Below are 22,577 nucleotides of genomic sequence, written 5' to 3' on the forward strand. Positions count from 1 at the left end.
AGATTGTGGGGTTATCTTACATTACAAGAATATCAACCAAGGACCATGTATGGATATAACCTAGAACCTCTGCTCTGATGTGGCCCGTGGTAGCTCAGTAACCAAGTAGTTTTCCAAAGTAAGGGGAACAAGGACTATTTCTAACAGGATCTCAAGGGCAGGCTCTTTGACCTCCCCCACCCCCAGGGGAGGAGCAGTCCTGTTAGGCCACAGAGGAGGACTTTGCAGCCAGCCCTGAAGATACCTGATAAAACAGGGTCAAATGAAAGGGGAGGAGGTCCTCCCCTATCAGTAGACTTGGAAAGGGGCAGGGAGGAGACCAGGGAGGGAGTGTGGGGTTGGGGAGGGAATGAGGGAGTGGGATACAGCTGGGACACAGAGTTAACAGGTAACTAATAAGAAAAAAAAATTAAAAAAAAAAAAAGAATATCACATCAGGGCCTGATGTTCCCTCCGTTGGGGAAACAGAAGAGGAGAGACTGAGAAAAACAAGGCCTTGTGCCTCATTTGCCCAAGTGACCCACGAAGCAGGAAATCACTGAAGAAAGACCAGGTTTACAAAGATCAGGGATGCTCGTTAAGTAGAACGTGACTAGGATTTTTACAAGAAGTAGATTCAACCAAGCCAGAAGAATTTATTAGTAAAGAACTCAGAAAAGGTAGAACACAGAAACATAAATTTAAGTTTTAGCTACAAGGTGATATAAAGATCCACATTTAAGTATGTTGTAGCCATATAAATTTAAAAAAAAAACATAAATAAATGTATAAAACTAACATTCTCTTAATCCTCTTTTTAATCTGTTTCTGACATGTGATTGGGATAGTTATTTCACACTGTATATTTCAACACATAAGTGTGACCATGTGGACTGAATCCTCACCAATGAAATACAGCAGAACAAATATGGACAACTTCTAAATTCTCTTACTGAAAAATGCTTGCCCTGAAGTGTCACTGTCTCCTCATATGTATAAACAAAATCAGGTACAATGTGAACAAGATCTGCCTCAGAGGTAAGGATCCTAGAGTTCTTTCCAAAGACTGTTTACTTTTCTTTGATAGTCATTTTAGAGGAGTGAATGTTTATTGTATAAGATACTTTGCACAGCAGCAAGACTGCTCAACAAGTAAGGTGCTGGCCCCTGGGGACCCACGTAGTAGAAGGAGAGAAAAGAGACCTGCAACTTCTTTTCTGATCTCTACACATGTAACGTGGCATACATCCCATCATACACACACACACATACACCGAGAGAGAGGGGCTAGAGAGATTTCCAAGTACAATGTTTATATTAGCTTGCTGTATCATAAAATGGATTCATGGTGGTATCAATCATTTAAGTTTGTCTTAATTATTCTTGTAATGAATAAAGAAAATTGAATCTCAAGGTGCTTTAAGCAAATATCTAAGCCACTGTGTGGATGGGTAACCCATGTTGCAATAACACCATCAGCTTCAAAATTCCATTCTTGCTAATTCTTCAGTTTAGGGTTTATACTTCCAGCCATGAGATTCTTTAAGCATTATACTCTGTCCATTACATTTTCCAAAGTGCCTAACATGAGGCTTCATGCATGGTTCAGACTCATTAAATATTCATTTATTTCTTTAGAATGCAGGCCTGCACAATCCAACTCAAGAATTCACATCCTCCCATAAAATTCAGTCATGAGAATGAGCCCAAAGAGACGTAATTTCATTTCAGAGACTCGCTGACAGCACATCGTGATATATTATAATCATGCTCTATTTGCAAAAGGGAAGTTCTGTTCTAATAGCTTTAAGCCCTCTCTTTCTTCCCATTTCGCTCAGACATGTAAATTAGCATTCAAGCAAACAAAGGAAACCCTCCACCATTCAGAGTCCTATGGTGTGATTATTTGTTTTGTTTGCACTTGAACCTGCTTGCCTCATTCCCAAGGAGCACATAAGCACTGAAATTGGCATTTCTACACACCACTCACTCAGCAGAAATAATTAAATAAACACTCCTTACCTATGAAGAGTGGCTATTTTGAAGAATAAATCATCTGCATATTCATTATTAATAAATGATCACTGCTTATTGTATTATCACAATTCCATGTGGAACAACTGAAAACCTCTCAGCATTAGATTCTGTATGCTGACCCATCATTATATTCCTTTGCTTTCATTAGTATTCATACAACTTTTCCAAATGGGGAAATAAGGTAATGAAAACTTAACCTGAATCAAATCCATATTCACAGAGGCAGACATGGACAAGAAGTTCATTTTGCCTTAACCCACAAGCTCTGACTAGTTCCCTTATTAATGCTTTCCTTGTAATCATTAATATAGTTTTATTGCATCCTGGGAACAATATGGGAGTTAAATATGGTCGTTAAATAAATCGAGCCATGTGGTTCGGCTTCCTGCTTCTATGCAGATGGTAGGAAAAGGCATAGGAAAAGATGGATAAATCACACACGTGCTGTCATGCCTTCGTCTTTATGCCAATACCATGACTTACCAACAGCTCACAGTTGGATAGACAAAGGGCTTTCCACAATGTACACTGAATTATTTTCTCTTTTGCCTCTTAGTTACTAAAAACAAGAGAAAAAGGTGTCGATTCAACAGCACACACAGGAAACAAATGATTGCACATTGTGTACAACTCTGAAGGAAACTGCTTTTTATGTTAATGCATTCACCTCTCCATTCATAAAAGTGTTGCTATGTGTCCTGCTTTTATAAAGAGTATTGAGTCCTGCCTAATCTGAACACCAAGAGGGTTGAAAATGAAACTAAACAGCTTCCAATTTGAAGAAATAAGCATAAACAACTGCTATCTAAATTTAAGTTGCAGCATGATGTCATGCTGGTGTCATATAAATAGGAACTGTTTTCATCTTCATGCAGTGAAGATTAGCTCAGAATGATGCAGCTAAATAACTAGGAAGAGCAGTCACCAATGGAGGTAGACCTGGGTCATTTTGATGATGAGGCCAAAGCCACACACTCTCTTATGAGATCTCTGCGGCCACCAGAATTCATAAATTTAGTGAAAGGTAGAATGATATTTGACACTGCATAAACCTCTAGAAAATTACCAATATATGAAACAAAGTAAACATTACAAAAAGGAGTATTTGTGTAGCCATCATTGTAATAAGACAGTTAATAAGGAATTCTGTTGTGTCAGATTCTTAATGCTTAGCATACACACATCTTAGCTCACTTGATCGTTGGTGGCTCAGGATATACAGTTTAAACTCTCTCACACACACACGGAGACACACACACAGAGAGACACAAACACACACACCTATGTTAAAGCCATTAAAACCTAATGTTTTGACCCTTCAGTCCATGTTTCCCTTTCTTCTTTTATACCTTTGCTTCATAATACACACATCACCAGTGAATCGAATTACTTCCAGTACTCTTCAGCATGAAAGGGAACCTGTGGTTGTTTGAGTGAGAAATCTACAGGCTCAAGCATTTGGATACTTGCTTCCCTGTTTGGTGATGCTGTTTGGGAGGTTTAGGTGGTAAAGCCTGGCTGGAGGAAGTACAGCACCGAGGAGAGATTAAAAGCTTCACGAACGTGCAGTTCTCTCTCTGTACTTTATGCTTACAGTTCACAATGAGCCCTGAGCTGCCCAGTTCAGCCTATGAACCTGCTGCCTAGGGGTGATGCATCCCCACCATGATGGACTCTGACTCTCTGAAAGCTGAAGCTGAAATAAATTCTTTTTTTTTCTTTTTTGGTGGTATTTGTTTTTTATTTATAATTTTATTTTATCATAATTTATTCATTATATTTTCTGATTGAAGTCCTGCTCGCTCAACTCCCCCCCCCGAGTCCCTCCTTCTATCCCTCTTTCCCACATTCCCTTTTCCTAGTCCACCGAAAGAGGTCGTTCTCCACCTGCTCGTAGCTTCTTATGTCTCATCAGGACTGCCTGGATCCTTTTCCTCAGTGTCCTGGCAAGACTGTATCACCAGGGGGTAATGATCAAAGAGCAGGCAACTGAGTTCTTGACAGAGACATCCCCTCACTCAGAGATGTACATAGAGATTGAGCTGCCAATTGGCTACATCTGAGCAGGGGTCTGGGTCCTGAGTATGGTAACCTAGAAATAGAACTCACTTACAAGTGGACATTAGCGGTATAATACAGGATAGCCATCTACAGACCTAAAAAAGCTAAACACTAAGGAGGACCCTAGGTAGGATGCCGAAATAAATTTCTTTCATCCCTATTTTTTTTTGTGTGTGTGTTATGCTGTTTTATGACAACAGAAAAGTAACTGATACAGAATCTGTGGGAATAGTTATTCATTACCAATCCCAAAATGCAAGAATACATTTAGAACATAAATAACTTAACACACACACACACACACACACACTCTCTCTCTCTCTCTCTCTCTCTCTCTCTCTCTCTCAGAAGATTGCAGGAGAACAAGGATCAGAGCTGCAGTTGCACTAATAACTACAGACTGAAATTACCAGGGCAGGGCAGTGAAGGATATGTCACAGAGGGACAAGAACATTTCAGCAGCAAGATGTGGTTTCATTGTGCTGTGGTTTAGACAGCAATAGAAGAACTTACTTCTTGATAAGAGTAATTGCAGGGTAATAAAAAGGAGATTATTTTTAAGAGTAAGGTAAAGGGCAATTTAAAAAAAAAATCCTACTTTTGGCTCCCAATAACCCGTTTTAGAAAAGAAAGAAGGGAAGGAAGAAGAAAGGGGAAATAAAGGTGAATCACTATAGTTAGACCAGAGGAATCAGTCACCATGTCAAATAGACAAAGAATAAACACCTCACCGTACAGGCTTCATCTACATCCAGGCATTAGCCAAACGAAGCTTAAAATTTTAAGTTGAGCCACATAAAACCATTATAAGAAAATACATACTTCTGTGATTTATATTTCAAGCATAACAGTATATCAGTCCAAGCCACCTATTCCATGAGACTAACCAAGTCACATGTAACATGTCAGTAAAGTTACATATGTGTGCATGTGTGTGTGTGTGTGTGTGTGTGTGTGTGTGGAGTGAGTGTGTATGGGGTTTCTTGAGACAGGCTTTCTCTGTGTGGTCTTGGCTGCTCTGGACTTGCTTTGTAGACCAGGCTGGCCTCAAATTCACAGATATCCTCCTGCCTCTGCCTCCCTAAGTGCCGAGATTACAGGCGTGCACCACTGTGCCTGGTACACATTTATTTTTTACTGTTTTCTGGTTATTATTTTTATATTATCCTATGACTAAAACATTTAAAAAATAAGAAAATAAACATTGAAATGTTGTTAAAGCTGTGTTCACAACTGCTTAAATGAGTATACTTTAAAATATAAATGTGAATATCCCATGTATATTTGACTCATTATCACAATATACATATGTTGGGGTATGTCACCACACATATATTCATAAATGTAAGCATACATATGTGACTGTTAACAGTTTTATAACATGTACATATCAGTAAGTGTATACATGTACACACAAATACACACACACTTACACACATCGACTCTTCAGTCTGTTACCCTTCCATCTTTTACACTTTGGCTTCCTGATGCACCTCCCTAGTGAATTCAGTAATTTCCACAACTCCTCAATGTGAAAAGGACCCTGTGCTTGTGGCACAATACAAAGACCCTACACTGACTTACTATTGTCACTTAAGCAGAGAAATCACTGTAAACTAGTGGGGGGACATGCTAGGTCCAACAAGGAAATCTATGAACAACAGAAACAGCATTGAACTAAGTATCATAACATATGGAAATAAAATGTGACTTGAACCATTACTAAGTGTGATTTTTACAAGTGATTTTAAACATCTCAGCTCCAGTGCCTATTATAAAAATCCTATATCTACATCTAAGTAAAATAGGTAAGATGACTTAAGAAAAGAAGGTGAGAAAAGTGATTCTGCCTAAACATTAGGCAAAAGGTGTGGAATATATATATATATATATATATATATATATATATATATATATGCATATATATGTATATATATACATATACATATGCATATATTTATACATATATACGTGTATATACATATATATATACATTGACACAAATCTAGAAATATTAAGTGTTCATGAAAGATACTGAGTGATGATTGTCTAACTACTACTTCTACTCATAGAACATTGGTATGAGTTTTGCATCCTAATCTTTATTTCTTCTGTGGATATTGAATACAGGGATGTTTCCGACGCTTCTTTGAATGTGTGCCTCAAGGATATTAAAGGTAGAGTCAGATTAGAGCTTCCCCTCATACCATTTTAGTCTCACAGTTCTGTGTTCACCAAAGCACAGAGATTTTCTGGCCAGCTGCTCTGTACTCTGCCACTTTCCCTGTTGGCAAGTTCTTTTTATCTCTCAATTTTTATTAAAAGTCTTAAATCAGATGTGTGCTTCCTTATGTTCTGTGGCAGATCCCTGGAAGAGCTGCCACACAGAACCTAAATGAAGATTGAACAGTTAAACAAATGTTACTGAGGGTGTCTCATTTACCACCACTCTTAGAAACACAGTGGTGCTGATGCTGGGGAGCCTGCTAAAACAAAAGGTACCAGAACAAATACACAAAACAAAAATTTTAAAGTTCCTGTAATGGTTAAAAAGGGGCACATAAAGAGAAAACTAAAACCAGCTGAATTTTCTTTCTTAGCTAAAAATGACTGAGAACAGAAATAAAATTTGAAACTGCTTAATAGAAAATGGCTCTTTAGAAATGGCACTCTCCCAGGATATGTTTACGTGCTTTCTCTGCCCAACTTCAAAAACAAAAGATACCTTTTCATGCTTTTGAAGTCAGATGGGTGCTCAAGAATGTTTAGAGTGTGGCCAGAAGCAATGTGGACACTTTGTTGTTATGGGTGGTTAAAAGAAAAGAAGAAAAGAAAAGAAAAAGATGTTTTGAGGATACAAATATACATCACATTGATATAGTTGAGGTTTTTTTTTTTTTTCTTTCTAAATGAATTGTATAGGACCCTCTAGAGTCCACCCCACAGGAACAAAAATATAAGAAATATGACAGTTTGTACCACACTCAGAAAGGCCAATGATACAGTATTAAATTAACAAATAAACCTAGAGCTTCTAGGTAGAAATTATAATTTGCTAATAGTCCTGATAACCAGCCTACCTGTCTCCCAATAAACTACCTTTGGAAGTGTACAACAGATGCAAATGCAAAAGCACAATGAGTATAAATTATGGCAGTCTCTCTGGAAAGAATTCCTGGAGAGAACCCAGGAATTTGGAACTACAAAACATAAAGGCAGGACCATCCAAAATATACCCAACACATAGGAACTTCAAAGATTTGAAAGAAGCATATACGTAATAAAGCAAGGTGAACAGATAGGCATAAGTGTACTAGACAAACACATTTAACATAATCCTCTATTACTATGAAAGAATGTGCTTTGTTCAGTAGGTACTGAGTGTTGGGCTCCTTTGGTATTTTTCCAATCAGATGCAGAAATGCTCTGTAGCTCTAGCTTTGGTGAAATTCAAAGTCACCTTCTGACTTCTATGGGCACTGCACTCATGTTTTACACACACACACACACACACACACAGAGAGAGAGAGAGAGAGAGAGAGAGAGACTTCAATTAAAGGTAAATAAGTTTTTACAAATAAAAATGAGTGGCTGTGTTTGAGCATTAATATTCTGATTTACTATTTACTATTTATACATTCCTCATAAAATAATTTCCAATGCTGTAAATACACAGAATACAACTCAAATAAATTCAATCTTATTAACAAAAGAAAACACAACCTAAATGTGCTACAGAATAAATGTTAGGTAAATATTTCATAGCATGCCATCTGATAAAAAAACACACAAATATATTACATAGTAGAAAGATTTATAATAAAATAGTCCCACCTCTATCTATCTATCTATCTATCTATCTATCTATCTATCTATCTATCTATCTATAATTTTCTGATAATTATAATTGCATGTCAATATAGATGGTTTAAAATAAAATTTTTGCTTTGGCTCAAGCTTATAACCCCAGTACTTTGGAAAACTGAGGCTAGCTTATGTGACATCAAAACAAACTTTCCCTAAAAACTATAATAAATAATGAAAATTTAAAAGAAGACACTAAAACATACACAACCTGAGGAATAAAAAAAGAAATTAATTAATGAAAAAGTTTGAAATGAACATAATTTTTTTTCCAGCACTAGAAAATTCTGTATAACTTCAGTATTTGGTCCTGTTATTCTATTATTGTATTTTTGGTGCTTGCACAGTGACATTTAATTAAAATAATGTTGCAAATGGCAGTTCATCCTACCTTCAAAGCCTTTATTTGTTATTTCCTCTCTCAGTACCTTCATTGCCTAGATAAGAATTTACTCACACATCGATTATTATAAGACTTGGAATTCTATTGTCTTAGACCTCAGTAGACAGGCCGGAAGTCCAACAACTACTATAATGTCAGGTAAAAGACTAATATCTGGAATATGGCAGGTGTGAAATGACTATTTTTTCAATTACTGAATTTAATAAGCAAGAACAGCATAGTAATATACATGTTAATTTAACTTCTGGCATAGCTCTTTTAATCTTTTTATTATTCTTTTCTTAGGTTACACAAGTAAGTTTTCTGAGGAAGATGATCCATTTATAATTCCCTGAGTTGTGAGTAGGGAAAATATGTTATGAACAATTTTAGGAGGTTCTTAACTTCTAATCCACTGTTTTCGCAGTATTTTCTAGTTCCCGTCAATTCATAAACTCTATCATCACTCACAATACATCCTCAGCAAGAGAGTTGGACTGTTCTATATACATCCCCTGAAGTAAATCCACTCTATTCCAACACAAGTGGACGTGCATTGTTGAACTGTGTGCTGAAGCTAAAGGCCTGAGAACTGTAGAATTTTTCTCCCAACAGCTGCAAATGAACAACAATCTCCCTACTCACAGGATTTCATTCCTATGCCAGAGTTAATAGGATAAAACCTGACCTCAACTCCCAGAACCCTGGCTTCCTGACACGCAGTCACTGCGGCTCACATATAAATCCTGTGCCCTTTTAAAAACATTTGCCTCTTTAAGCTCATGAACACTTGGAACATCCCCTACAGAATATACAACTGAAGCTCCAAAGGGCTGAACATATGCCTAAGCAAACCTAGGAAGGTAGGGATAATTTAGCATGGACAACTCTGCCATCTCCAAGCCCACTTCATAAACAATAAGCTAATAGTGGGTACCATAAGCACAGTCTACTTGTATTTCATGATCAGGGATGATGTAAAACACTTCTTTAAAGCTATGTGGTTACAATGTAAACTTCTAACTAACTTTAATGTTTTTGAGGAAACTAAAAGTACTAAATCACTTTTTGTGTCCAACAAGATTTCAGCATACATTTTTTACTTGAGAAAATATTATTTTCCATTTAATTATACACTGTCATTTTTTTATCAGATGTTTCATTTTCTAGGACAAGTAACTTTAGTTATTCAAAGTAAATACAGAATTAAATAATTCTTAGTACTGCAAAGTACAAACTAGAGAACAAAGTGATAAAAAACAACCAGAAATCATATTCAGCACAAATCTTTATAAGCTTCCTTATTTTCATAGCTTTGATTGTACAAAGAGCCATCTTTAGTATATATCTAAGTGTCTAGTGAATAAAGTAAGAATTGAGATTTAAAATTCTAATAGCACAATGTAGAAATTACAAAAACAAAATGTGCTATATTTTTAATTCAACATACAGAAAAATGTTCCTTTTACTGTCTCACGCTCTTGAAAAACAAAAGATAAAAGACGACTGAGCTACATCTTTTTAAATAAGCTAATATAAAGAAAATGATAGTTGAGCAATATATTTTGAATAAATATTTGACAAAGAAAACTGCTTTCTGCTCTAGAAAACATAGACATCTTATTTTTTTTAAATGTGTTTGTATGTATGTGTGTAGGCATGTGAGTGCATCTATTTGTTTCTGCGTCTGTACTTCTGAGAGGACAGGTACCTGTGGAGTCCAGAATGCCCTGAATCCCCTTGAGCTGGAGGTGTAGGTGATTGCAAGTCACCCAGTAAGGGTTTGGGGAAATAAATTTGGGTTCTCCGAAAGATTAGTACAGATTCTTAACATGTGACATGTATCTCCAACACTTAGAAATTCCATTTTTATCATTCAGTAATAGTATTTAGCACCTAGTGAATCCAAGTTAGGATACCTGAAAAATGTCTTGATTCTAAAAATCATTACTAGTCATGCCATACCCATAAAAATGTTGGAAAATGCTCTATTTACTGCTTAGATGTTGTCAAATGATGAAATGTTTCAGATTTAGCAGTACAAAAGGAAAAAAATGGTTAAATCCATATTCTTAAATGAAACCTGACATTTTAAATTCAACAATATATTATTTTCACAGGTTATATACTCTTAAATATAATGTGATCACTAGAAGATGTATTGTTTTCAATAAGATGTTTTCTTATATGTAGGTTATAACAATTGTTAGAAACAACATTTTTTGTGTATATGGGAAGATTTTTGGAATAAATTTTTGTTTTAATTTCTGGGTCTTCTGTTTGGTTCCATTGATCCACCTTCTGTTTCTATGCCAGTACCATACAGGTTTTATAACTGTTGCTCTATAGTACAGCTTAAGAACAGGGATGGAGATACCTTCTGAAGATCTTTTACTGTAGAGGATTATTTTAGCAATTCTCGATTTCTTGTTATTCCGTGCGAACTTCAGAATTTTTCTTTCCAGGTCTATAAAGAATTGTGTGGGCAATTTGATGGGAATTGCATTAAATCTGTAGATTGCTTTTGGTAAGATGACCATTTTTTTAACTTTTTATTCATTTTTTATTAATTACACTTTATTCATTTTGTATCCCCCCATAAGTCCCTCCCTCCTCCCCTCCCGATCCCACCCTCCCTCCCATTTCTGCATGCATGCCACTCCCCAAGTCCACTGATAGGGGAGGTTCTCCTCTCCTTTCTGATCTTAGTCTATCAGTTCTCATCAAAAGTGGCTGCATTGTCCTCTTCTGTGGCCTGGTAAGGCTGCTCCCCCCTCAGGGGGAGGTGATCAAAGAGCAGGCCAATCAGATTATGTCAGAGGCAGTCCCTCTTCCCATTACAATGTAACCCACTTGGACACTGACCTGCCATGGGCTACATCTGTGAAGGGGTTCTAGGTTATCTCCATGAATAGTCCTTGGTTGGAGTATGAGTCTCTGGGAAGTTCCCTGTGTTCAAATTATCTTGTTCTGTTGCTCTCCTTGTGGAGAGCTGTTCTCTCCAGCTCTTACTATTTCACACTTCTTACATAAAATTCCATTCACTCTGCCCAACAGTTGTCCATCAGGCTCAGCATCTGCTTTGATAGTCTGCAGGGCAGAGGCTTTCAGAGGCCTTCTGTAGCAGGTTCCTAGGTTGTTTCCTGTTTTCTTCTTCTTATGATGTCCATCTTTTTGCTTTTCAGGATGGGGATTGAACATTTTAGTTAGGGTCCTCTCTCTTGCTTAGTTTCTTTAGATGCACTGATTTTAGTGGGTTTGTCCTATGTTGTATGTCTATATGAGTGAGTATATACCGTGTGTCTTTTTGCTTCTGGGACAACTAGCTCAGGATGATCCTTTCCAGGTCCCAACATTTACCTACAAAGTTCATGATTTCCTTATTTTTCATTGCTGATTAATACTCCATTGTATAGATGTACCACAGTTTCTGCATCCATTCTTCAGTTAAGGGGCATCTGGGTTGTTTCCAGCTTCTGGCTTTTACAAATAAGGCTGCTACAAACATGGTTGAGCAAATGTCCTTTTGTGTACTTGCGCCTCTTTTTGGTATATGCCTAGGAGTGGTATGGCTGGATCTTGAGGAAGTGCTATTCTTAGTTGTCTGAGAAAGCGCCAGATTGATTTCCAGAGTGGTTGTACAAGTTTACATTCCCACCAGCAGTGAAGATGACCATTTTTACTATGTTAATCCTGCCAAGCCATGAGCATGGGAGATCTTTCCATCTTCTCATATCTTCTTCTAATTCTTTCTTCAGAGACTTGAAATTTTTTTTAATACAAGTCTTTGACTTGCTTGGTTAGAGTTACACCAAGGTACTTTATGTCATTTATGGCTATTGTGAATGGTGTTGTTTCCCTAATTTCTTTCTCAGCCCTTTTGTCTTTTGTATACAGGGATGCTGCTGATTTTTTTTGAGTTAATTTTGTGTCTGGCCAATATGCTGAAGGTACTTATCAGCTGTAGGGGTTCCCTGGTAGAGTTTTTGGGGTCACTCGCGTAAACTATCATATCATCTGCAAAAAGTGATAATTTGACTTCTTTCTTTCCAATCTGTATCCCCTTGATCTCCTTCAACTGTCTTATTGCTCTAGCAAGGACTTCCAGAACTATGTTGAAGATATATGGAGAGAGTGGGCAGCCTTGTCTTGTCCCTGATTTCAGTGGGATTGCTTTAAGTTTCTCTCTGTTCAGTTTGATGTTGGCTATAGACTTGCTGTATATAGCCTTTACTATGTTTAGATATGTGCCTTGTATCCCTGATCTCTCCAATACTTTAAACAGAAGACCCAGAAATAAACCCACACACTTATGGACACCTGATCTTTGACAAAGATGCCAAAACCATTCAATGGAAAAAAGATAACATCTTCAACAAATGGTGCTGGTCCAACTGGATGTCTACATGTACAAAAATGAAAATAGATCCATACTTATCACCCTGCACATACTGAAGTCCAAGTGGATCAAAGACCTCAACATAAAACCAGACACTTTAAATCAGCTATTAAAAAAGTGGGGAATAAAAAAAAAGTAGGGAATATCCTAGAACTCATTGGCACAACTTCCTTAACAGAACACCAACAGCACAGGCTCTAAGATCAACAATCAATAAATGAGACGTCATGAAACTGAAAATCTTCTGTAAAGCAAAGGACACTGTAGTCAGAAGAAAACGACAGCCTACAGACTGGGAATGGATCTTCACTAACCCTTTTTCTGACAGGGGGCTAATATCCAGCATATATAAAGAACTAAAGAAGCTGAAAAACAGCAAACCATGTAATCCAATTAAAAAATGGGGAACAGAGCTAAACAGAGAATTCTCTGTAGAGGAATATCGAATGACAGAGAAACACGTAAAGAAATGCTCAACCTCATTAGCCACCAGGGAAATGCAAATCAAAACGACCCTGAGATTTCACCTTACACCCATCAGAATAGCCAAGATGAAAAACTCAGGTGACAATACATGTTGGAGAGGTTGTGGAGAAAGGGGAACCCTCCTCCACTGCTGGTGGCAATGTAAACTCATACAACCACTCTGGAAATCAATCTGGTGCTTTCTCAGACAACTAGGAATAGTGCTTCCTCAAGATCCAGCCATACCACTCCTAGGCATATATTCAAAAGAGGCTCAAGTACACAATAAGGACATTTGCTCAACCATATTTTTATCAGCCTTTATTTGTAATAGCCAGAAGCTGGAAACAGCCTAGTTGCCCCTCAACTGAAGAATGGATGGAGAAATTGTGGCACACCTACAGAATGGAGTATTACTTTGCAATGAAAAATAAAGAAATCATGAAATTTGCAGGTAAATGCTGGGACCTGGAAAGGATCATCCTGACTGATTTGTCCCAGAAGCAGTAAGACGCACAGGGTATATACTCACTCATATAGACTTATAGAATAAACCTACTAAAATCTGTCCATCTAAAGAAACTAATCAAGAGAGAGGACCCTGACTAAAACGCTCAATCCTCATCCTAAAAGGCAAAGAGGATGGACATCAGAAGAAGAAGAAAATAGGAAACAACCTAGGAACTTGCCACAGAGGGCCTCTGAAAGACTCTGCCCTGCAGACTATCAAAGCAGATGCTGAGACTTTATGGCCAATTCTTGGGCAGAGTGCATGGAATCTTATGTAAGAAGTGGGAAATAGTAGGTTATGGAGAGAACAGGAACCCCACTAGGAGAGCAACAGAACCAAAAAATTTGAACACAGGGGTGTTCCAGAGACCCATACTCCAACCAAGTATGAGGCATGGAGATAACCTAGATCCCCTGCGCAGATGTAATCCATGGCAGTTTAGTGTCTAAGTGGGTTACATATTAATGGGAAGAGGGACTACCACCGATACAATCTGATTGGCCTGCTCTTTGATCACCTCCCCCTGAGGGGAGAGTAGTCTTACCAGGCCACAGATGATGACAGTGCAGCCACTCCTGATGAGATCTGATAGACTAAGATCAGAAGGAATGAGAGGAGGACCCACCCCATCAGTGGATGGGGAGGAGCATGCGTGAAGAAGGGGGAGGGAGGTTGGGGTCGGGAGGGAAGGAGGGAGGGGCTTATGTAGGGATACAAAGTGAATAAAGTATAAAAAAATAATTAAAAATGTAAAAAAAAGTTTTTATATAATACAGTTTATTCACTTTTTATTCCAGCTGTAATCCCCTATTTCACACCCTCCCAATCCATTCTCCCTCTCTCATCTCCTCCCATTCCCCTCTCCAAGTCCATTGATAAGGGAGTCCTTCTCCCCTTCCATCTGACCCAAGCTTATCCGGTTTCATCAGGACTGGCTTCATTGTCTTCCTCTGTGGCCTGGCAAGGCTGCCCCCCCCCCTTGGGGTAGGTGGTCAAAGAGCCCACCACTGAGAGTCTCTACCCAGCAGTGTATCAAAGCAGATGCTGAGACTCATAACCAAACTTTGGGCAAAGTGTAGGGAATCCAATGGAAAAAGAGGGAGATAGTGGAACATGGAGAGGACAGGAGCTCCACAAGAAGAGCAACAAAATCAAATATCTAGGCACAGGGGTCTTTTCTGGGACTGATATTCCAAACAAGCACCATTCATAGAGATATCCTAGAACCCCTGCTCAGATATAGCCCATGGTATCCCAGTATCCAAGAATGTACTTTAGTAAGGGGAACAGGGACTGTCTCTGACATGAACATATTTTTAAAGGCAATTTATTAGATAAATGTTACATGAAGTTAGAATCTATCAGAATTCATGGAACGAATTTTGTCACTAAATGTGCTTGAGTGAAAAAAATCATATTGACACAAAGAATTTCATATTTGAAGATAAAGCTATAGGTATCTCAGCTTTTTAAAAGTAATATTGATACAGAGGATTACAACCACTAAAGAATACCACATCTGGAACCTTCAATGACATCAGGTTGAGCAAATTTCAACCTTATTTGAGGGGAGTTCAGAGTAGCAAATCAAATCCAGTTTGTGACTTCCCTATCATAATTCCAAATTGAGTTAAAGATTAAATTTTCCTCTCAAAGTTAGAGAAGGCTAGTTGAGATCCCATCTATCGGATACAAAATCAGAACAGGGGTCAGAATGCACGACCTTTACCCCAACAAAAGGATGACAGTATTGCATTTTAAGATCTAGGTTAAATATTTATTAATATAAAAAATCTTTTCTAAAAAGCCCATGAGACATATAAGCTATAATAGTATTCTTGAGAATTATCGTTGAGTGATATATTAATGGGGTTATTTTTTTCAGATAAACCATGTTTAATTTCTAATTTAATTCTGTGTTGACAATGTTACTGCTAAAACAAACTGAGATGAGCAAAAGCTGTTGAAGGCAACTTGCAAAGAAAGCAATACTTTAACCACTTAAACTAGTAATTACTTGGACTTCAGACAGAACAAGCTTATTTTCTAAGTGGAAGAAATATGAACTCTACCCAGATCAAGAGAGGTGAAGAAGAGAACAAATTCAGGGAAGGCTTGTAGGATCCTGGAAAGTAATGGAGTTTCATGATTTGTAAGTTGATATAGTTTACACTTCCTCTCAGTCTCCAAGGGACCATGACTTTCTGAATTCTTGATGGCACCATTAAGCAGCTGCGCAGCCCTCATTGTGGAACAAAAAACACTCATGCAGGAACCTTGGAATTAACTGTGGAGAACGAAAATTAGTGAACAGATTTACTCCTCACACTGACATAACAAACAAATATTGATGACTTCCTGCAGTGTAATACATCCTTATTCATTGCTTTGCAGCTCACTCATAGCATCTTCATTTTCTCTTCAATGCTTCTAAACAGGTGATTCATTCTACACTTCTTGAAATTTTAGTCTGCTCACAGTCTTAAGAACATGAACAGATTGAGCATCATTACGGAGGTGCCACGGTGCCTTTTCCTGGAGATTATTATTTTTTCTCAATTTATTTTATTTTTAACTTCTGAATGTTCTATTTTTAAGAATAAGAAAATAAGTGAAGTTTTTTGTGTTTTTTTTTTTTTTTTATTTAGAAGTAATACTGAGGTTGTTTGGTTGGTGACGGTTGTTATTTTTTGATACCAGGTTTTTCACTTCATCTTGCATGACTCAAAATATGAACTGGTTAAAGTAAAAATCAATATGCAAAGATTTTGTTTTTCCTCCTCTTGGGCAAGATGGGTGATTCTTTCCCTAGCTGCAGAGTCAGCTCCAATACTAATCACAAGAGCCAGGTCCATCTCACCGTTTAGAGTGATAACGGGATTGGGAAAATGGAGCCGTTTCACTCAGGAAGTTTTGTGAGCGCGATTTAAGTTGCCAACATTCTACATTTTGAAAAAGAATAGGCTCCAGAAATATTTATTATATTGGTTATTCTGAGCTATACCTTTCATTTCAGTCACAGAGACTTTTGAAATTAGTAACCTTATCGCAGAGGGATAAAATCCGACTACAAAGGGATAAAACAATTTATTCAAATCATCTAGCAGGTCAGGCTGAGTGGTCACACCAGGCTCGGGCATGTAAATGTGCCTCCTAAAGGAAAAATCTTTATTAAGACAGGAAGTTGGGTGGAATCATCATAACTTTCTCTCTCTCTCTCTCTCTCTCTCTCTCTCTCTCTCTCTCTCTCTAAAGAGTGGGAAATATTTATTATGTGGCCTTGCCAGGCCACAGAGGAAGAGGATCCAAGCAGTCCTGGTGGGACTTGATAAGCTGTGGGCAGATGGCAGAGGAGGAGAACTCCCCCTTTCAGTGGACTAGGGGAAGGGGAGAAGGGAGAAGAGGGCGAGAGGGTGGGATTGGGAGGAGTTGAGGGAAGGGGGCTTCAAATTGGGGTATATAATGAATAAAATGTAAACAAACAAACAAATAAATCAATTATAAAAATTAAAAAAATAAAAGAATCACATGTTGAGTTCTCTTGATTGGCTGATTGTTTCACCACAGGGTTTCTCTGTAGTCTTGGCTGTCCTGGACTCTCTTTGAAGATCAGGCTGGCCTCCACTGTGCTCCTACTGCCTCTGCCTTCCTGAGCTCTAAGATTAAAGGTGCTTGCCACCAAGCCTGGCTGAGGCTACTGCTGCTGCTTGTTCTTCTTTTCCTCCGCCTCGTTCTTCTCTTCCTGCTTCTTCTCTACCTCCTTCTCTTTCTTCCTCTTTTTTTCTTCTACTTCTTTCTTTTTCTTCTTCTTTCTTCTTCTTCAATTTATTCACTTTATATCCATATAACAGCCCCCTCCCTCCCTCGTCTTCTCCTTGTCCTGCCTTCCCACCCACTTCCTCTTTCCCCCTTCGCCTTCTCCTCTGAAAAAGGGACTCCCCCACCTATACACCCTCAACCAACCTGTCCTGGTAATTAAGTCGCATCAGGACTAAATGTATCTTCTTCCACTAAGGCCAGATAAGGCTGCCCAGCTAAGGGAAAACAGGCAACATAGTCCAAGTCAGAGATGGCCCCTGCTCTAATTGCTAGTGGGTCCTCGTGAAGACCAACCTGCCTATCAGCTACACATATGTAGAGGACCTTAGTCTAGTTTTCTTTTTGCTTTAATTTAGGTGTACTTGTAAATGTATGAGTATAGTTACATGTAAGAGAAGGTGCTGGCAGATGTCCAAAGAGGGCATCCTGCACTTTGGAGTTGAGTTCCAAAAGGGTGTGAGCTGCCCCACATAAGGACTGAGAGTTGAACTTAAAACTTCTCCAAGACCAGTCAGTATATGATCTTCAGTCATGTCTCCAACCTCTTTCTCAGTTTCTTATTTGTTGAGCATGATTCAATGCAAGCGTTCACAACTGCCTATGAACCCTAAATGGATTCCACACTATAATTACAAAAGAATTTATTAATGTAACTGTATCCTTGATATAAATATTTTATGTTCAGAATAAAATCAGCTATACTGGTAATTTTATTAGTGTACATTTCCAACCAAATCTCACTTTCCAGTGCTGCTCTGTTCAAATTCTCAGTAAACATGCCATTCATTGGTAAACTGACAATCAGTTTCAGTAAAATTAAAACAACGCCCATCTAAATTTCTTGAAACACATAAAGAGAAACTTTATAATAAAATGCTTTCTTTTTTTTATACTTCAGTATTTACCACTTCAATAATAATAAGGTAAGATTTGATGATGTTCCAAGAGCTCACTTGAACTCAGAACACCCAGGCATCTTTATGGGGAGGCATATATCATTAATTATGTATTGATAAAACTCAAGATACTATCAACTACCTTGTTATCTATCATTAGCAAGAGTTTGAGTCGATATGTCTACATTCTTATTATGTATGCAAGAAATAATAACAATAAAATAATGATATAATTTCATTACTCTGAAACAACCCTACCTCACACTTGAAGTGATTAAGTGTCATACTTACAAGGCCAATATTAGAGGGACTTTACTGTAGGAGGATAATAAGAAAAGTGTCATAGGAAGAAATAGATTTCAGATCCAAAACTGTGTTTATGACCTATCTATTCTACATAGTGTGCCGTTATGCTTTGGGCAAGCTGCCTATTCTCCCTGAGGGCTTCAAACACAAGGTTAGCAAAATGGGATATGGAACATTCCAGAGGATTATTTTATTCTGAAATACAATTTAAAAACTCATCACAAACCATGATACACACCCATGTATAAGTCCTTCACTTGTGTGTCAGAGAAAAAAATTATTATGCATGCAGTCAACTGTTAGCCTCTTTCTCAATTTCTCCAGGAAAAGCCATTTCCTTCTCCCAATAAAATCCCACCATTGCTTCATGTTAACAGTAGTGTAAAACAGATACGAATCTCAGAATAATCAGGGGGGAAAATGATGAAACTTGAACCTTGTCTTTGTAAGTTTCTATTGCTGTGATAAAACACTAACCAAACTAACTCAAGAGGAAGAAAGGGTTTTATTTCAGGAACTGACCACAGGACCATGAAGACGAGAACTGAAGCAGAGGCAAGTGGAGGAACACTCCTTGCTGTTTTGCTCAGCTTGTTTTCTCATACAAACCAAGACAACCCACTCAAGGGTACCACGCCCACAGTAGGCTGTCCTCCTACATCAAATGTTAATCGAGAAAGTGTTTCACAGATTTGCATACAAGTCAAGGTCACAGAGCATTTTCTCAACTGAAGATCTCTCCTCTGACATAGCACTACCTTAAAGTCTAGTTGAAAAAACAAACAAACAAACAAACATCAACAAAATCAACCAGTGTAAGCCTATCATCAAGCATCCTTTCACATGTAGGCACATTATTTATAGAGTATCTAATTAGCCTAATTGCATCACCTCTCTAGAGCTGCATTTCTGTGTATGTAAAAGTGAGAAGAAAAAAAGAATCAAGGGGTACAGAGATGGGTTCATGGTTAACGGCACTGGTAGCTCTCACAGAAGACCCCAGGTTTATTTCTAACTCTGATACTGCAGATCAGAGCTATCTGTATCTCCAGTTCCAGGGGATCCACTCAGTTCCATCCTCTGTCCTTTCCAGACACCAGGCACTCATAGGGTGTGTAGTACACATACATTCAGGCAAAACACTCACACACATAAATGTTTTAAAGTATTTTTAAAGTGAATATTCATGTTTTTTTACTATGATACAAGTAAATTATATGGTAATACATGCTTTTGATATTCAACTAGGAGCTATAACTCTTCTGAAACCTTTCTGATTAGAGATCAACTAAAATACAATAACAATCTAATACTCACTGTACCTTCTTATGTTTTGGTCATAAAAACCACATCAAAGCAGCTAATGAGGTTACCTCTTTTATAACTCCCTTCTTTGAAGGTTAATCCTAATCAAAACAGGCTTATGCAAAGTGAGCAGTGGTCTTTTTCATCAAAACTCTATGTCCTAGGCTGTGGACAACCTATCAGAAAGGTGCTGTGCTATCTGGTTACAACATAAAGTCTGAAATGATGTACATATCTTCTAAATTGTGGAAAAGTTTCATCTAGTCACTAGTAATAACTATACTACCTAAAAGACAGATACATGCAAACATGAAAATATAATTCATTAAGCAGTACCCTTCAAAGTTACATTTGGATAGGCAATCTGTTCTTCAAACACCATTTTATATGTAAAGAAACTACTTGACAAAAATATTCCATAATTTTCTTGATTTTATTTTTAATTAAAAATACATTTTTTTTTCATAGAGTGTATTCTGGTTACTTTCCCTCAACTCCTCACAGATCCTGCTCTCCTTCACCACCACCCAAATCCACACCCCTTCACAATCATTCAAGAAAAAACAAACCCAGGCTTCTAGAAAAGAATAATAACATAAAAATAAGAACAAACAGGAGTAGGACATAACAAACAAACAGAAGAAAAATAACCAATCAAAGTGCACAAGAAAAACATATAGAAACAGAGACATGCAAATTCGTAAAACAAAAATCACATAAAATACCCACAAAATCAGAAACTGTAATATTTAAGCAAAAGGCCTGTAAGGTAAATACTACCACTACTACTACCACTAATAATAATAATAGCAATAATAACAATGATAATAGAAAATAAATAAATACTTTTCAAAATGCCATCAAGTTCATTTTGTGTTACTTATCTGATGATGGACATGGAGCCTTGCAGTAAGTGTGATTTGTATAACTAGTGAGACTCCCTTGGAGAAAATTAGTCCTTTTATTGTGAATAGTTATCAATAGGAGTTGGCTTCTGAGTTAGGTAGGGGTGGAGGCTTCAGTCCACTTCCTGTCTCAGTGGTCTAGGCAACATCTAGCTTAGAGCTGTGAATGTCATGTATATGCTACCACAGTCTCTGTGATGTCATATGTGGAATGGTCCTACTATCTCAGATGCCTTGTTTCCTTAGTGTTCTCCATCCTCATTGGGTCTTACAGCATATGACTCCACTCCCACTGTGCTCTCTGAGCCCTGAGGGAAGGAATTTGATAAAGAAGTCTGATTTAGGGCTGAGTGTTCAAAGGTCTCTCACTCTCTGCACATTGTCTAGTTGTAGGTTTCTGTGTTTGTTCACCTCAACTGCAAGAGAAAAGCTTCTCTGATGACTTCTAGGCAATACACTGCTGTATGAGTGCATCAGAAAGTTTTTAAGAGTCATTTTATTGGTATGTTTCTTTAGCAGAACAGTAGTTTTTGGTTTTTCCCTTAGGATCCTGGCCTAACATGTCTCAGAGTTTTGGCCATTTGAGCATGTCAGGGATGAGTTCCAGCTGATGGAGTGGGCTGTGAATACAATCAGATATTGGTTGGTTCTTTCCAACAGACTTTATGGCACAATTGCACCCTTGTGTCTTAAAGGCAGGCCACCATAGTAGATTAGAGGATTTGAGGTTTTGGTTGGTTTTTAACTTTTCTCATTGTTAGGATGCATAGCTTTCAGTACTGTGAACAGTAGCCCATGGGGTGATTTCTCTCTAGGTAGGAACAAGCTTGATTTCTCCTTGTACAAACAGCTGTCTAAGTGTTCAGTCGTTAGCACTAAGACATTACCGTGCAGAGAGCAACCAATAACCTTGGAAATAGCTTGGATTGATTGTGGGTTTCCATGAGACAGTGTTGGCTGACAATTTGATTAGATCAAACCCATTGCCATAATTGGATCCCTCAAATGGCCCTTAATTTTAGTTGTCCCTCCTGGTAATTCCTCTTTTACTCCACTCTTTCCTCCCTCTCCCCATTTGATAGTGTCTTTTCAGCTTCCCCACCCCCCAATCAACCATAACTATTCTATTTCCCCTTCCTAGGGAGATTCATCCTTCACTCCTTTTCCCACTTACTCTCTACCAGACCTCTATGGTTACATAGATTGTAGACTGCTTATTGAAGATTTAACAGGTAACACTCACATATAAGCAAATACATGTTTGTATTTTGGTTTCTGAGTTAGTTCATTCAGGATGAATTTTTCTAGCTCTATTCATTTACTTGTGAATTCTATAATATTATTTTAAGTGTTATCCTATTGTGTAAATATAGCACATTTTCTTTATCCATTCTTCCACTGATAGACATCTAGGTTCTTTGCAGTTTCAAGCTATTATGAATCAAGAGAAATTGACATGGCTTAACAAGTGTCTTTGTGATAGGATGAAACGTTCTTTGGGTATATGCCTCAGAGTGGTGCACCTGGATCTTAAGGTGTATTGATTCCCATCTTCCTGAGGCATCACCTTAATGATTTTCATATTAGCTATACTAGTTTTTACTCCCAGCGGCAAAGAATGACTGTTTCCCTTAATAACAACAGCTAG

This window comes from Psammomys obesus, unplaced genomic scaffold (genome assembly GCF_907164565.1).
Source record: "Psammomys obesus unplaced genomic scaffold, mPsaObe1.curated_primary_1811, whole genome shotgun sequence".
Lineage (NCBI taxonomy): Eukaryota > Metazoa > Chordata > Mammalia > Rodentia > Muridae > Psammomys > Psammomys obesus.